The 13,499-nt window shown below is 35.7% G+C and overlaps 4 non-coding genes across 4 annotated transcripts; 2 read left to right on the top strand and 2 right to left on the bottom strand.

Annotated features, from left to right (window-relative positions):
• Positions 1–1,703: 1,703 nt before the first annotated feature.
• TRNAF-GAA (transfer RNA phenylalanine (anticodon GAA)) lies at positions 1,704–1,776 on the bottom strand. The gene has a single exon. It is a non-coding gene; the product is annotated as a tRNA-Phe (tRNA).
• A 3,314-nt stretch (positions 1,777–5,090) lies between these two features.
• TRNAF-GAA (transfer RNA phenylalanine (anticodon GAA)) lies at positions 5,091–5,163 on the bottom strand. Its single transcript has one exon. It is a non-coding gene; the product is annotated as a tRNA-Phe (tRNA).
• A 3,530-nt stretch (positions 5,164–8,693) lies between these two features.
• Positions 8,694–8,766, top strand: TRNAF-GAA (transfer RNA phenylalanine (anticodon GAA)). Its single transcript has one exon. It is a non-coding gene; the product is annotated as a tRNA-Phe (tRNA).
• A 1,287-nt stretch (positions 8,767–10,053) lies between these two features.
• On the top strand, positions 10,054–10,126 carry TRNAF-GAA (transfer RNA phenylalanine (anticodon GAA)). Its single transcript has one exon. It is a non-coding gene; the product is annotated as a tRNA-Phe (tRNA).
• Positions 10,127–13,499: the final 3,373 nt, after the last annotated feature.

Here is a 13,499-nt window from a genome sequence, read left to right as displayed (position 1 = left end):
TTAACATTCTTTCTTTTCAGAACTAAATTAAAAAACCCCAACTTAGAAAGGGAAAATATTTAATTTTCCCGGGAAAATTTTCCCAAACTTAAAGGAAAAAGGAAACCCCCAGTGGTCCTTTTCCTTTTTGAAAATTTAAAGCATACGGGAACTTTTTTTTAAGGGAAAAAGTCTGGAAAATTTGGTTTTGGGACTTCCCTTTTCCGAAATCAGCCTTCCGGAAAAGGGGGAAAACAAACCGAAAAATTTTTAAAAATTAAACCATCCCCCCTTTAAAAATTTTTTAGGTGTTTAAAAAGATCTTTTTAAAATCAAAAGTATAATTGTCGATCATTTGAGCCATGATAAAACTCCTTTTCAGAAAATTCGAAGTGAAACCCTGAGAGAGTGAAAGGTTGGTGACCTTTGGTGTTATTATGGTTGGGTGGACTTTATATCTCTCTCCATCTGGGCTTCGATATAGAGTTATATTTGCACAAGGTTCGAGTGAAGCTTTAATTTTGTACATCTCACTACACTTAACTGAGGCGGTGTTTCCTTACAGACATCGTTTGTTTGTTCATGTGTGTACAGGGTGGGATATAATACTAAAACCCTTATTAGATGAGGGTGACTTCAATAGTGCCCAGACCAGGGATTTAATTAATAAATGGAACAAGATTAATGAACATACACGCCCTGGAAAGCAAAAGAGTATTACATCGTGATCAATATGAATCCTCCATATACTTTCTGTCAAAGGTTAACTGTGATGCAGATCCTTGATGTTCTTGAAAAATCGTGCAGATTTAGATAATGATGCTTGTCGAAACGGACCGAAAACATTATCTAGATGTCATATGTTAATTTTGAATATTTTTAAAAGCTTTGTCGTTTCTAAACCAAGTCAGTAAGGAAATGCCACCTCATTTTAGTTTAATGAGATGTGTGAAAGTAAATCTTCATTTGAGTCTTATATATATAGATGGACAATATAGAGCCAAATGGAACGAGATAAGGTTCACCACGCCTTTAATAACACCAAATGTCGCTAACTTCACTCTCACTGCTAAAAGTTTAGGAAATGAGATATCTGATAAATGACCGACAAAGCTCTTTTCCAGATTTATGTTTATGCTCTGTATAATTCAATTGCGACCTGAGATCTGTAAAATGGAACTATAGTCACTTTCAGTTTTGCGCGGAGAGCGATAATAAAGGAAACGCGGCAGTAGATCATTGACTGTATTTGAAGAATGGTTTACGAGTTCACAAGAAACTGGCAGCCCCTTTGAGGCCTTACCCTTGGAACAAGGCGAAGAAGAAACGTCTGGACTGGTTCTCCGAGACTTCACTTTTCTCGAGAGGTCGGCGTCTCGGGCAACGTCGATCTTCCGACGTTATGTGTGATATGGATAGTTCTGATACACACCAATAGAAATAGAAGTGTAAGCACTTTCCATTTTCCATAGAAATTTCTAGTACCGCAGAACGGTAATAAAGGAAACACAGCAGTAGATCACTGCCTGTATTGAAGAATGGTTTAAGAGTTCATAACTGGCAGCCTCTTTGAGGCCTCACTCTTGGAGGTAAGGCGAAAAGGAAACGTCCGGACTGGTTCTCTGAGACTTCTCTTTTCTAGAAAAGTGAATGTCTCGGGCAGCGACATGGTGTAATATTGATGATACTGTTGAATAACAAGATACGGTGTTTGTCTTCAAAAGTGCCCAGACCCGGGATTGAACCGGGGACCTTTAGATCTTCAGTCTAACGCTCTCCCAACTGAGCTACCTAGGCTTGGAAACGTGATAGATACTTTTCATAAAAAGTGAAAATTAACATGTGACATATAGATATTATCGATAAGAAATATAAAGGAAATTCTTATTGTTACCTGCCTGAGAGATAATATTGGCAAGCCTTTTCAGTCAGTTATAATAATTTGTCAGTTGTTTCAAGAGTGGCAAGAATTTTAGGTTCATGGGTGACCTTTCATATAAAATATTTATAAAAATCTGGTAGATGTGCCATTCATACCTTTCATCTACATTTGTTGCCATGAATTTTGTTCATCACTTATTATTGGTATCGGTATCATATCCCCCCCCCCCCCCCTTTACACACATAAACAGACAAAAGATACCCGTAAGGGAACGGCGCCTCATTTCAGTGTGGTGAGATATATATGAAGGTAATTCTTCGCCCGACTTTGTATACATGCGCAAGTCCAGATGGAACGAAATAAGGTTCACCACGCCTTTAATAACACCAAAGATCGCTAACTTCAATCTCACTGGTTTACACGTCACTTTCTGAAAGGTGTCTAGATACATGATAAATGATTGACAAAATGCTTTTCCTGATAAATGGTAATGCTTTGAAAAATTCATTTAGGAAACTTTTAAAGTGTAAGATATGAATTTTTGAATATATATGTAGAATGATATGTCTGCAAACCTGTCCGTCAGTTTCTCAGATTGCAAAACAGTGTTTTAACGGATCTTTCTTTCTCTCAGATTGCAAAACAGTGTTTTAACGGATCTTTCTTTCTCAAGAACAGCAATTGCGACCTTAAAACATAGAAGTAGAATGACTTTCCATTTTCTATGGGAATCTCCAGTAATGCTGAACGGTAATAAGGGAAACCCAGCAGCAAATCACTACCTGTATTGAAGAATGGAGTTCATAGCTAACAGCTTCTTTAAGGTGAGTAAACGTCTGGATTGGTTCTCATTCCCTTTTCTCAAAAGGTCAGCGTCTCCGGCAACGTCGATCAACCGACATTTTGTGATATTGATCTCTCCCAACTGAGCTACCTAGGCGTATAAATGAGTGGCTTTTTAAAAAGTCTAAGGTAATATATGATATCTACGATATAATTGGAAATAAAACAGACAACAAACTTTTTTTCAAAATCTGTCCTAATTTATCAAGACCATCAAGAATTTATATCACAGTTAACCTTTAATAGAAAATGTATGGAGGATTCATACTAATTGAATTATAAACAAAACGAAGGTTTAAACCGGGAAGCACCTCTACGCTGGCCTTTTCGCTCTAATGCTTTTCAAGGTCTTGAAGGAACAAAACGAAAAGCATTCAGCATGTTCGTGCATTTCCGATTTTTCCATTCCTTGTTTTGTTGAAATGGAAAATGTGATATATTTAATGGTAATGTATATTATTCACCAAAGTATACCATCACACGTCATCACACTGATTTTGCTCTTACCTTTTATCCTCTTATTCAATGGTATTCATTACTTCTACATCTTTTTGAGCTCAACTGTAACTTGACAACAATACAAGCTTAAGTTGTACATATTTAGAATATATACAATACCTCATGTAAGATGATTAGATAAACATTTGTATAATGAGTAATTTCTCTCACAGATAATAAATATAAGATGTTCTACATTACTCGAGCTGTCTATACAGTGAAATCATATAAACAACAGCTGGGAGACAAACGTAAAATGTAGGATATGCAGGAAAAGATTCAAACTTACGAAAAACCTATCATTAGAATATCCAATATTTCTTTCTTCCAGATGGTCTTTGCCTTTGCTAGAAAATTTAAGCATACGCACTTTTCATTACTGGAAGTAAAATATACTGTATATAATCTGGATGTGTGCAACATAGTCAAGCATTTGTGCAGAGTTATCATTAGACTTAAAAGACGAATGTTGGGATAAAAAACACTAAACAAGCTTGTAAATATCCAATCCATCCCTTCGCCCTTGCAATCTTGTTCTTTCAATGATCAACAGCGACATCCTAGTTTTATCAACTGCAGTACATATGAAAAGGCCCGGTAATGCTATCACTCTAACAGGTAACAAGAAGAATTTCCTTTATACTTCTAATCGATAATATCTCTATGTCATATATATCAATTTTCATTACTTATGAAAAGTGTCTATCACGTAGCTAATCCTAGGTAGCTCAGTTGGGAGAGCGTTAGACTGAAGATCTAAAGGTCCCCGGTTCAATCCCGGGTCTGGGCACTTTTAAAGACAAACATCATGTCTTGTATGTATCAATACCATAGATAATGTCAGAAAATCGATGTTGCCTGAGACGCTGACCTTTTGAGAAAAGTCTTTCTTCGCCTTGCTTCCAAGAGTGAGGCCTTAAAGAGGCTGCCAGTTATGAATTCTTAAACCATTCTTCAATACAAGCATTGATCTACCGCTGCATTTCCTTTATTGCCGTTTTGCATTACTAGATTTTCCATAGAAACTGGAAAGTGCTTATACTTCTACAGAACTTTAGAAAGAAAAATCCACTATAAGACTATTTTGCAATGAATCTGAAAGACAGGGATTGGTTGACAGACATATCTTTCTATCTATGTAGTCTAAAATTCATATTTTACACTTTCCAATTAAATTCTACAAAACATAAACATAGATCTGGAAAAGCTCTTTGTCGCTGATTTATCATGTATCTCCATTCCTAGACACCTTTCAGAACCTGAAGTGTAAACCGGTGAGAGGGAAGTTTGCTCTCGAGAAAAGTGGTTTTGGAGAACCAGTCCAGACGTTTCTTCTTCGCCTTGCTTCCAAGACTGAGGCCTCAAAGAGGCTGCCAGTTATGAACTCAAACAATTCTTCAATACAAGCATCGATCTACTGTTGCGTTTCTTTTATAGCCGTTTTGCATTACTAGAAATGTCGGAGGAAAATGGAAAGTGCTTATACTCATATCCACTAAAACACTGTTTTGCAATGAATCTGAAACTTTTTATATATATTCTAAAATTCATGTTTTACACTTTTAAAAATTTCCCAGTTGAATTATACAAAGCATAAACATAAATTTGGAAAAGTACATTGTCGATTCATTTATAATACCTTTCAGAAAGTGAAGTGAAACCAGAGAGAGTGAAGTGGGTGACCTTTGGTGTTATTATGGTGTGGTGGACTTTATCTCTCTCCATCTGGGCTCTATGTAGTGTATCTCCACAAGGTCCGAGTGAAGCTTTACCTTCGTATATCTCACTACACTTAAATGAGGCGGCGTTTCCTTACTGACATCGTGTATGTATGTGCAGGGTGGGATATAATACTAATACCATTAATAGATGAAGGTGACTTCAATAGTGCCCAGACCCGGGATTGAACCGGGGACCTTTAGATCTTCAGTCTAACGCTCTCCCAACTGAGCTACCTAGGCTTAGAAATGTGATAGATACTTTTCATAAATAATGAAAATCAACATATGTTACATAGATATTATCGATAAGAAATATAAAGGAAATTCTTCTTGTTACCTGTCAGAGAGATAATATTGGCGAGCCTTTTCACTTATCTTAATCTGTCAGTTGTTTCAAGAGTGGCAAGAATTTTAGATTTATGGGTGACCTTTCATATAGAATATTTATAAAAATCTGATAGGTCTCATTCATACTTTTCTTTTTCATTTGCTATGAACTTTGTTCATCATCACTTATTATTGGTATCAGTATCATATCCCATCCCCCTTTTCCACACACATAAACAGACAAACGATACCAGTAAGGGAACTCTGCATCATTTCAGTGAGGTGAGATATATGAAGGTAATTCTTCAACCGACTTTGTATACATGCACAATACAGAGCCCAGATGGAACGAGATAAGGTTCACCACGCCTTTAATAACACCAGAGATCGCTAATTTCACCCTCACTGGTTTACACTTAAGTTTCTGAAAGGTGTCTAGGAATGGATATACATGATAAATCATCAACAAAATGATTTTTCAGATCTATGGTTATGCTTTGCAGAATTCATACGGGAAACTTTTAGTGTAAAATATGAATTTTCAAATATATAGCTAGAGATATGTGTCTGTCAACCTATCCTTCAGTCTCTCAGATTCATTACAAAACAGTTTTAATAGATCTTTCTTTCTCAGGAACAGTAATTGCGACCTTAAATCTGTGAAGTAGAAGTAGAAGCACTTTCCATTTTCCATGGAAATGTCTAGTAATGCAGAAAGGAAATAAAGGAAACCCAGCAGTAGATCGCTGCTTGTATTGAAGAATGGATTAAGGGTTCATAACTGGCAGCTTCTTTAAGGCCTCACCCTTGGGACAAGAACGTCTGGACTGGTTCTCTGAGACTATTCTCGAAGGGTCAGCATCTCCGACAACGTCGATCTTTCAACATTGTGGGATACAGGTCTCTCCCAACTGAGCTACTTAGGCGCATAAAAGTAATATATCACATCTATGATATAATAATTCAAAATGAAACTTTTTTTCAAATCTGTCCCGATTCATCAAGACCAACAAGAATTTATATCACAGTTAACCTTTAACAGAAAATGTATGGAGGATTCAAACTGATTGAGTTATAAGCAAAACAAAGGTTAAAAGTGGGAAGCACTTATACGCTGGCTTTTTCGCTCCAATGCTTTTCCAGGTCTTGAAGGAACAAAGCGAAAAGCATTCAGCATGTTCGTGCATTTCCGATTTTTCCATTCCTTGTTTTGTTGATATGGAAATTGTGATATAATTAATGGTAACGTATAATATTCACCAAAGCATACCATAACACATCATCACACTGATTTTGCTCTTACCCTTTATCCTCTTATTCAGCGTCATTCACAGGAAGTATTATATACTGTATATAATCTGAATATGTGCAACATAGCCAAGCATTTCTGCCGAGTTATCCTTAGACTTGAAAGACGAATGTTGGGATACAAGACACTGAACAAGCTTATAAATATCCAATTCATCCCTTCGCCCTTGCAATTTTGGTCTTTCAATGTTCAACAACATCCTAGTTTTATGAACTGCATTACATATACATACATATACAACTGCAGCACGTATGAAAAGGCTCGCCAGTGTTATCCATCTGACAGGTAACAAAAAGAATTTCCATTGTATTTCTAATCGATAAAATCTGTCATATGTGTTAATTTTCATTATTTATGAAAAGTATCTAATTCTTTTCTAAGCTTAGTTAGCTCAGTTGGGAGAGCGTTAGACTGAAGATCTAAAGGTCCTCGGTTCGATCCTGAGTCTGGGCACTTTTAAAGATATGATTGTGCCTTACTGGTATGTAGCACTATTATTAATATCATATTCAATGTCGGAAGATCGACGTTGCCCGAGACGCTGACCTTTCGAGAAGAGGGAAGTCTCGGAGAACCAGTCCAGGCGTTTCTTCTTCACCTTACTTCCAAGGGTGAGGCTGCCAGTTTCTAATGAACTCTTGAACCGTTTTTCAATACAGGCATTGACCTACTGGTGCGTTTCCTTTATTACCGTACTCCGTCACTAGAAATTTCTATGGAAAATGGGAAGTGATTATACTTCCCTTTTACAGATCTCAGGTCGCAACTCCTGTCCGTTATTGCAATGAATCTGAGAGACTAAGGGCTTAGTTGATAGACATGTCTTTCTACCACTTTATTAAAAAATCGACGTTTTACACTTTAAAAGTTTCCTCATTGAATTCTACATAGCATGAACATAAATCTGGAAAAGCATTTTATCGATCATTTATCATGTATCTCGATTCTTACACTTTTCAGAAATTGAAGTGAAACTAGTGAGGATAGCGACCTAGAATGTCATTACAGACGTGGTGAACCTTGTTTTGTTCCATCTGGGCTCTATATTATGCATCTGTACAAGGCTCGAATGAAGCTTTACTTTTTACCCTTACCATTTATCCTCTTGTTTAGTGTCATTTATTGTTGTGTGTATCTTTTAATCCTAACTATAACTAGACACCAAGACATGCTTATGTTGCACATATTTAGAATTTTATACAATACGCGTTACCTCCTCAAGTAAGAAGTATATTTGCTTCTACATATTTGATTAACAAGTGTATAAAGTGTAATTTCTCCAACAAATAATAGATAAAGGATGTTTTTCGGTTCTTGAAATTTTTATAAAGTGAAATCATACATAAATAACAGCTGGGAGACGAGCGTTAAATGTAGGATACGCAGAATTCAAACATACGAATGACCTCTAAGAATATCTAATATATCCCTTCATCCAGATGGCCTTCTCCTCTTGGCTAGTTTAAACAAAAATAAAAATATGCACTTCTTATTCGAGATAGTATATAATCTGAATATAGGCAACATAGGCAGGCATTTGTGCCGAGTTATCCTGTGGCTTGAAAGACTAATGTAGGGATAGAAGACATTGGAAAAGCTTGTAAATAGCCAATCCATCCCGTCGCCGTTAATGTCTTGGCCTTTCAATGTTCAACAGCAACAACCTTGATTTATGAACTGCATTGCGTATTTAGACTGAAATGGAATAAAGCAAATATTTCAGCTTTAACTTTAAGGTGTAAAATATCAATATAATGAAAATATGTGCCCTAAGGCAATTATTGGTGTCAGGTTATCCTTAGACTTGAAAGACGAATGCAATGATAAATAAAACTTGACATAAGGATGAACATCAAGCAGTATGACGGTGTCGAACCCTGTGAAGGTATGTTGTGCTGACGGTTATAGTTGATCATGGAACTTTTTTTTATATCATGGTTTCCATGAAAGGTCACCCATGAATATAAAATTCTTGCCACTCTTAAAACAAGCCTTTTCTAAATGAAAAGGCTTGCCAAGGTTATCTCTTTGATAGGTAACGAGAATAATTTCCTTTATATTTCTAATTGATAATCTCTATAAAACATATAACTTATTTTTCATTATTCATGTAAAGTATATATCGCATTTCTAAGCCTAGGTAGCTCAGTTGGGAGAGCGTTAGACTGAAGATCTAAAGGTCCCCGGTTCAATCCCGGGTCTGGGCACTTTTAATGACAAACACCGTGTCTTGTTATGTATCGATATCATCAATATTATACCATGTCGCTGCCCGAGACATTCACTTTTCTAGAAAAGAGAACGTCTCGGAGAACCAGTCCAGACGTTTCCTCTTCGCCTTGCTTCCAAGAGTGAAGCCTCAAAGAGGCTGCCATTTATGAACGCTTAAACCATTATTCAATACAGACAATGATCTACTGGTGCGTTTCCTTCATTACCCTTCTGCGGTACTAGAAATTTTCAAGGAAAATGGAAAGTGCTTACACTTCTATTTCTCAGATTTGAGGTCGCAATTACTGCCCCTGAGAAAGAAAGATCCGCTTAGATTGTTTTGCAACAAATCTGAAAGACTGAGGGATTGGTTGACAAACATGTTTTTCGACCTATATATTCAAAAATTCATGTTTTATACTTTGAAAGTTTCGCATAGCATTTTATCGATAATTAATCATGTATCTCCATTCCTTCACAAACTGAAGTGAAGTTAACGATCTTTGGTGTTATTAAAGGCGTGGTGAACCTTATCTCGTTCCATCTGGGCTTTTTAGTGTACAAAGCCTGGGTGAAGGTTTAGCTTCGCATATCTCACCACACTGAAATGAGGCGGCGTTCCCTTACTGGTATCGTGTGTCTGTTTAAGTGTGTGTGCAAGAGGGGGAGGGGAGTATATGATACAGATACCAAAAATAGGTAATGAGTCTGACTTCAATAGTGCCCAGACCCGAGATTGAACCGGGGACCTTTAGATCTTCAGTCTAACTGAGCTACCTAGGCGTATAAATGAGGGGGCTTTTTTAAATAATAAAAAAAATAACATATCTACGACATGATAATAGTATATGAAATGGACAGCATTAATTATTAATTTGTGTGTGTGGGGGGGGGGGGGGGGGTATAATACTGATACCAGTAACAAATCAATAATTAAAGGTAATGTATGATATTCACCGAATCATACCATCACACGTCATCACACTTAACATGAGGATAAACATCAAGCAGTATGACGGTGTCGAGCCCTGTGAAGACATAATGTGCCCTCAGTTGGTCATGTAACTTGCTATTTTTGTATTCTGTGAAAGGTCACCCATGAATCTAATATTCTTGCCGCTCTTATAACAATTGACAGATTAAGATAAGTGAATGAAATAGCTCGCCAATGCTATCTCTCTGACAGGTAACAAGAAGAATTTCCTTTATATTTCTAATCGATAATATATATGTTATATATGTTTATTTTCATTGTTTGTAGAAATTACCAATAACATTTTTAAGTCTAGGTAGCTCAGTTGGGAGAGCGTTAGACTGAAGATCTAAAGGTCCCCGGTTCGATCCCGGGTCTGGGCACTTTTAAAGACAAACATCGTGTCCTGTTGCTACGTATCAGAATTATCAATATCACACAAAACATCGGAAGATCCACGTTGCCCGAGACGCTGACCTCTCGAGAAAAGTCCAGACGTTTCTTCTCTCCCTTGTTTCTCGTTCCACTAAAATGAGGCGGCATTCCCTTACTGGTAGAAATTTGTCTGTTTGTGTGTGAGTGTGTGTGAAGGAGGGGGAGGTGGGTATATGATACCGATACCAATAATAAGTAATGAGTGTGACTTCAACAGTGCCCAGACCCGGGATTGAACCGGGGACCTTTAGATCTTCAGTCTAACGCTCTCCCAACTGAGCTACCTAGGAATATATATGAGGTGGCGTTTTAAAAATAATCAAAAGTAATATATGTCATCTACGATATAATAATTCTAAATGAAACGGACAGCCAACATTATTGAACCTTGTCCCAATTTATCAGGAACATCAAGAATCTACATCACAGTTAACCTTTAACAAAAAAATTATTTATTTATTCATGTATTTATTCATTTTTGTGCAGGGGGAAGGGAGATATAATACTGATACCAATAATAATTAATAAGTTAAAGGTAATGTATGATATTCATCGAATCACACGTCATCACACTGATTTTGTTCTTACCTTTTATCCTCTTATTCAATGGTATTCATTACTTCTACATCTTTTTGAGCTCAACTGTAACTTGACAACAATACAAGCTTAAGTTGTACATATTTAGAATATATACAATACCTCATGTAAGATGATTAGATAAACATTTGTATAATGAGTAATTTCTCTCACAGATAATAAATAGAAATGTTCTACATTACTCGAGCTGTCTATCAGTGAAATTTTATATAAACAACAGCTGGGAGACAAGCATAAGATGTATGATATGCATGAAAAGATCCAAACTTACGAAAAACCTATCATTAGAATATCCAATATTTCTTTCATCCAGATAGTCTTTGCCTCTGCTAGAAAATTTAAGTTTACGCACTTTTCATTACAGAAAGTAAAATATACTGTACAGTATATAATCTGGATGTGTGCGACATAGTCAAGCATTTGTGCCGAGTTATCATTAGACTTGAAAGACGAATGTTGGGATAAAAAACACTGAACAAGCTTATAAATATCTAATCCATCCCTTCGCCCTTTCAATCTTGGCCTTTCAATGTTCAACAGCGACATCCTGCATTTCATATACATACATATACAACTGCAGCACGTAATAAAGGCTCGCCAATGTTATCTCTCTAACAGGTAACACAAAGAATTTCCACTGTATATCTAATCGATAACATCTGTATGTCATATATGTTAATTTTCATTATTTATGAAAAGTATCTATCACGTTTCTAAGCCTAGGTAGCTCAGTTGGGAGAGCGTTAGACTGAAGATCTAAAGGTCTCCGGTTCAATCCCGGGTCTGGGCATTTTTAAAGACAAACACCGTGTCTTGTTATGTATCGATATCATCAATATTATACCATGTCGCTGCCCGAGACATTCACTTTTCTAGAAAAGAGAACGTCTCAGAGACCCAGTCCAGACGTTTCTTCTTCGCTTTGGTTCGGAGGGCGAGGCCTCAATGAGACCGCCAGTTTCTTGTGAACTCTTAAACCATTCTTCATTACAGGCATTGATCTGCTGCTGCTTTTTCTTTATTACCGTTCTGCGGTACTTGAAATTTATATGGAAAATGGAAAGTGACTTATACTCATATCCACTAAAACACTGTTTTTGCAATGAATCTGAAAGACAGGGATTGGTTGACAAACATGTTTTTCGACCTATATATTCAAAAATTCATGTTTTACACTTTGAAAGTTTCGCATAGCATTTTATCGATAATTCATCATGTATCTCCATTCTTCAGAAACTGAAGTGAAGTTAACGACCTTTGGTGTTATTATGGTGTGGTGGACTTTATCTCTCTCCATCTGGGCTCTATATTATGCATCTGTACAAGGCTCGAATGAAGCTTTACTTTTTACCCTTGACTTTTATCTTCTTGTTCAGTAACATTTATTGTTGTGTGCGTCTTTCAAGTTTAACTAAAACTTGACACCAACGCATGCTTAGAATTTGTATAATCTGTGTTATCTTTCCATGTAAGAGATACTTTGCTTTAACAGATCTAATTAAAAAGTATATAATGTACGATGCGCAGGAATAAACTCACACATACAAATAACCTTTCTTATAAATAACTAGTAAATCCTTTCATACAGATGGTCTTGGCCTATAGGCAAGTAAAATATATATATATATAATATATATATATATAATATATATATTATATATATGTATATATATATATATATTATATATATGTATATATATATATATATATATATATATATATATATATTATATAAATGTATATATGTATATACTATATATATGTATATATAAGCATATATATATGCCTATATATATATATATGTATGTATGTATATATAAAGAGCATTCAACCTGTTCGTGTGTTTTCCTTTTTTCCCTTTTTTTTTTTTTTTGTATTCTCAAACTTAGGATTGAACCGGGGACCTTTAGATCTTCAGTCTAACGCTCTCCCAACTGAGCTACCTAGGCATATATATTAGGTGGCTTTTTAAAAAGTCTAAGGTAATATATGATATCTACGATATAATTGGAAATAAAACAGACAACAAACTTTTTTTCAAATCTGTCCCGATTCATCAAGACCAACAAGAATTTATATCACAGTTAACCTTTAACAAAAAAATTATTTATTTATTCGTGTATTTATTAATTTATGTGCGGGGGGTATAATACTGATACCAGTTACAAATCAATAATAATTAAAGGTAATGTATGATATTCATCGAATCACACGTCATCACACTGATTTTGTTCTTACTATTTATCTTCTTGTTCAGTATCATTTATTACTACATGCATCTTTTGAGCTCAACTGTAACTAGACAACAATACAAGCTTAAGTTGCACATATTTAAATTATATACAATATCTCATGTAAGATGATTAGATAAACATTTGTATAATGAGTAATTTCTCTCACAGAGAACCTGTCCAGACGTTTCTTCTTCGCTTTTGCCTCGAAGGTTTAGTCCTCAAATGCGCCGCCATTTTCCTGTAAACTCTTGGATCGTAAAGCAATATAGGCAATGATCTACTGTTTAGTTTCCCTGATTACCTTTCGGTGTTACTGTATTTTATTTAAATATGAAAGAGTATATGACAATACGTCCATTTTGCAGGTATGTTTGTTAATCATTACCAATAAGAAAACAAGTCTGAAAACGTACCAAGACCTGTGATTGAAACATAGTAGATACTTTTAAAACAACACCCAAAATACCAAATACGATATAGAGATATCTTC

Source organism: Penaeus japonicus, unplaced genomic scaffold (genome assembly GCF_977035675.1).
Source record: "Penaeus japonicus unplaced genomic scaffold, GWHDUDI00000001_assembly GWHDUDI00000002, whole genome shotgun sequence".
Classification (NCBI taxonomy): domain Eukaryota; kingdom Metazoa; phylum Arthropoda; class Malacostraca; order Decapoda; family Penaeidae; genus Penaeus; species Penaeus japonicus.
Note: the sequence above shows the minus strand (reverse complement) of the source record. Positions and strands in the feature narration are given on the sequence as shown.